Consider the following 4,824-nt stretch of genomic DNA (forward strand, 5'->3'; position numbering starts at 1 on the left):
AGTTTCTCCGGGTGCTCCGGCTTCCTCCTACACTCCAAAGACGTACAGGTTTGTTGGTTAATTGGCTTTGGTAAAATGTAAAATTGTGTTTAGTGTGTGTAGATTAGTATACGGGGTGGTCAGTGATCGGCAAGGACTCAGTGGGCCAAAGAGCCTGTTTCTGCACTGTGTCTCTAAACTAACCCAAACTAAACTAAAAGTCTGATCACCTGCCCCTGAAATTCATTGGCACCATCATGGCTGTTTCTGACCATCAATATCCTGGGTACATTATTAATCAGAATCTCAACTGGCCCAGTTTCTTAAACACCTTCAAGATGCAGTCAGAGGAAAGGTATCCTCTGATGCAAGACAGGAGAGTTTAGTCTAGTTTAGTTTAGTTTAGTTTAGTTTAGTTTAGTTTAGTTTAGTTTAGTTTAGTTTAGTTTAGTTTAGTTTAGTTTAATTTAGTTTAGTTTAGTTTAGTTTAGTTTAGTTTAGTTTAGAGATACAGCACGGAAACAGGCTCTTCGGCCCACCGAGTTGAGTCTCTCCGGGTGGAGAGAAGGCAGGAACGGCCTACTGATTGTAGATGATCAGCCATGATCACATTGAATGGCGACTTTGGCTCGAAGGGCCGAATGGCCTTCTCCTGCACCTATTGTCTATTGTCTATTGTCTATTGTCTATTGTCTATAACCAGCGATCCCAGCACCCTTACACTTTCCTACACACACTAGGGACAATTTATAATATTACTAAAGTCAATTGACCTACAAACCTGCACGCCTTTGGAGTGTGGGAGGAAACCGGAGCACCCGGAGAAAACCCACGTGGTCATAGGAAGAATGTACAAACTCCGTACAGACAGCACCTGTGGTCAGAATTTGAGCCGGGCCTGTGGTGCTGTGAGGCAGCAACTCTACCGCTGCGCCACTCTGCTGCCCCTGTAAGTGATGGGATTCCGGGGTAAAGTAGCTGCAACAAGAGGTCTTACTTCAGTCCAGGGATAAGCAACCCTTTGATTGCCATTCTATCCATTATCTGAAACATTGAATCCTTCCCCCACCGTCGAGGAGTGGCCGCAGTGTGTGCTAAGCAATGACCACCCCAACAACAATCAGATCATGTATCAGAAGGAACTGCAGATGCTGCAAAATCAAAGGTAGTCAAAAATGCTGGAGAAACTCAGCGGGCGAGGCAGCATCTATGGAGCGAAGGAAATAGGCAACGTTCCTGGCCGAAACCCTTCTTCAGACTGATGCGAGGGAGGGGGGGGGGGGGGGGGAGAAGAAAGGAAGAGGAGGAGCCAATGGGCTGAGGGAGAGTTGAGAAAGGGAGGAGTAAGTAAGGACTAGTTGAAATTAGAGAAGTCAATGTTCATGCCGCTGGGGTGCAGACTGCCCAAGTGAAATAATTCGATGCTGCTCCAATTCGCAGTGGTCCTCACTCTGGCCATGGATCAGGCCCAGGACAGAAAGGTCGGATTCGGAATGGATCATGTTTCCTTCTTCAGACCTGAAGAATGGTCTCGACCAAAAACGTAATCTATTTCTTTTCTCCAGAGATGCTGCCTGATTCACTGAGTTAATCCAGCACTTTGTGTCTATCTTCGGGGTTAACCAGCATCTGCAGTTCCTTCCCACACATCATGTTTCCTTGAAAGACAGTGGCATTATCATGACTCCCAACTATCAATATCCTTGGAGTCATCGTTGATCAGAAACTCAGCTAGTCAGCCTCACAAATATATACAAGATGTAGTTAAGGTACCATGACTGCAGCCTCTTCCTTAGAAACATAGAAACATAGAAATTAGGTGCAGGAGTAGGCCATTCGGCCCTTCGAGCCTGCACCGCCATTCAATATGATCATGGCTGATCATCCAACTCAGTATCCCGTACCTGCCTTCTCTCCATACCCCCTGATCCCCTTAGCCACAAGGGCCACATCTAACTCCCTCTTAAATATAGTCAATGAACTGGCCTCAACTACCCTCTGTGGCAGAGAGTTCCAGAGATTCACCACTCTCTGTGTGAAAAAAGTTCTTCTCATCTCGGTTTTAAAGGATTTCCCCCTTATCCTTAAGCTGTGACCCCTTGTCCTGGACTTCCCTAACATCGGGAACAATCTTCCTGCATCTAGCCTGTCCAACCCCTTAAGAATTTTGTAAGTTTCTATAAGATCCCCTCTCAATCTCCTAAATTCTAGAGAGTATAAACCAAGTCTATCCAGTCTTTCTTCATAAGACAGTCCTGACATCCCAGGAATCAGCCTGGTGAACCTTCTCTGCACTCCCTCTATGGCAATAATGTCCTTCCTCAGATTTGGAGACCAAAACTGTACGCAATACTCCAGGTGTGGTCTCACCAAGATCCTGTACAACTGCAGTAGAACCTCCCTGCTCCTATACTCAAATCCATTTGCAATGAAAGCTAACATACCATTCTCTTCCTTGGAGGACCTTCTAACCGCATTGGAACATCATCTACATGATCCCCTCCAAGTCTATCTTCAGTAGGAACTATATTCCTGCTCCTTTACCATTGTGGGTCAAAATCTTGGAAGTCCCTCCCAAAATGCATTGTTGCACTTGCTTCACTTGAAGTGGTGAATCAGACTAAATAATGTGGAGTAAATAATAACCTTGCGGTGAAGTGCCTTTAAACACTGGGTGGCGCAGCGGTAGAGTTGCTGCCTAACAGCGCCAAGGACCCGGGTTCGATCCTGAGCACAGGGGCTTGTCTGTATGGAGTTTGTACCTTCTCCCCGTGACCTGCGTGGGATTTCTCCGGGATCTCCGGTTTCCTCCCACGCTCCAAAGACGTACAGGTTTGTAGGTTAATTGAAGGCAGACAAAAAAGCTGGAGAAACTCAGCGGGTGCAGCAGCATCTATGGAGCGAAGGAAATAGGCAACATTTCGGGCCGAAACCCTTCTTCAGACTGATGGGGGGTTGGCGGGGAGAAGAAAGGAAAAAGGAGGAGGAGGAGGAGCCCGAGGGCTGAGGGAGGTTAATTGAATCAAAGGTAGACAAAAGTGCTGGAGAAGCTCAGCGGGTGAGGCAGCATCTATGGAGCGAAGGAAATAGGCAACGTTCCTGGCAGAAACCCTTCTTCAGACTGATGTGGGGGGGGGGGGGGGGGGGGGGGGGGGGGGGGGGGGGGGGGGGGGGGGGGGGAAGTACTTCAGGTCTACCTACTGTAGGTTAATTGGCTTGGTAAAAGTGTAAACTGTCCCTAGTGTGTGTTGGATAGTGTTGGTGTGCGGGGATTGCTGGTCGGTCCGGACTCGTGAGTGCCTGTTTCCACGCTGTATCTCTAAACTAAACTAAAGTAAACTCTAGGCAGTGTAGTGCAGGACAGATACAGAGTGCAGCTCATTTCATAGATTGTTCCACGTAACATTAGGACGTTACAGCACAGATATAGTGAAAACAAACTGCCACGCCAACCCCTTGCAGGACAGTACAACACATACTAGCAAGTCCAAATCCAGTGTTAAAACACATTTGTACTCCCTGGCTTTTGACCATGCCTGAGGCTTTGCTTCTGTTTGTGGTGTTTTTGATGTTTCTTTATTTTGCATGTCTTTTCCTACTATTTCTTTTGATTGTTATTTTTGGTGTGTATTAACTTTTTTGTCAATGATTAGTGATGTACAGCACTTTGTTGCAACTATGATTGTTTTTAAAGTGCTCTATAAATAAAATTATTATTATTATTATTATAAGTTCCCTGTACACTCTCCCATTGAAAGTGCCCAGGAGAGGAGCTCGCTACTAGAAATCATGTATTGGTTAATCAGGTCATTTTTGCAAAAAAACATTTTGTTTATTTGACACTGAAAGAACTGGCACAAGTTCAAACAATAAACAAAGGATTTTGCTGAAAAGAATCACATATTCTTTCTACCACTTTGTGTGTATTGAAAATAGAGCCTCCAATGTTCAATTAAACTCTGGATTTATGTTATTGAAACGTTTGTCCTTTTGTTATTTTCTCCATGATGTGCGAGGATGTTGCCAGGACTCGTGGGACTGAATCATAGGGAGAGGCTGAGCAGGCTAGGATTGTTGGCCTTTAATCCTTGGAGCCGGGACTTTAATTCCTTGGAGCATCGGAGACCAAGGAGTGATCTTATGGAGTGTATAAAATCATACGGGTAAATCATAAGGGCAAAACATTTTCACCCAGAGAGTTGTGAATTTGTGGACTTCCCTGCCACAGAGGGCAGTGGAGGCCAAGTCACTGGATGGATTTAAGAGAGAGTTAGATAGAGCTCTAGGGGCTAGTGGAGTCAAGGGATATGGGGAGAAGGCAGGCACGGGTTACTGATAGGGGACGATCAGCCATGATCACAATGATTCTTATAGAAACTTACAAAATTCTTATAGAAACTTACAAAATTCTTAAGGGGTTGGACAGGCTAGATGCAGGAAGATTGTTCCCGATGTTGGGGAAGTCCAGGACAAGGGGTCACAGCTTAAGGATAAGGGGGAAATCCATTAAAACCGAGATGAGAAGAACTTTTTTCACACAGAGAGTGGTGAATCTCTGGAAATCTCTGCCACAGAGGGTAGTTGAGGCCAGTTCATTGGCTATATTTAAGAGGGAGTTAGATGTGGCCCTTGTGGCTAAGGGGATCAGGGGGTATGGAGAGAAGGCAGGTACGGGATACTGAGTTGGATGATCAGCCATGATCATATTGAATGGCGGTGCAGGCTCGAAGGGCCAAATGGCCTACTCCTGCACCTAATTTCTATGTTTCGATGTTTCTATGAATGGCGGTGCTGGCTCGAAGGGCCAAATGGCCTTCTCCTGCACCTATTTTCTATGTTTCTATA

The sequence above is a fragment of the Leucoraja erinacea genome, chromosome 37 (genome assembly GCF_028641065.1).
Source record: "Leucoraja erinacea ecotype New England chromosome 37, Leri_hhj_1, whole genome shotgun sequence".
Taxonomy (NCBI): domain Eukaryota; kingdom Metazoa; phylum Chordata; class Chondrichthyes; order Rajiformes; family Rajidae; genus Leucoraja; species Leucoraja erinaceus.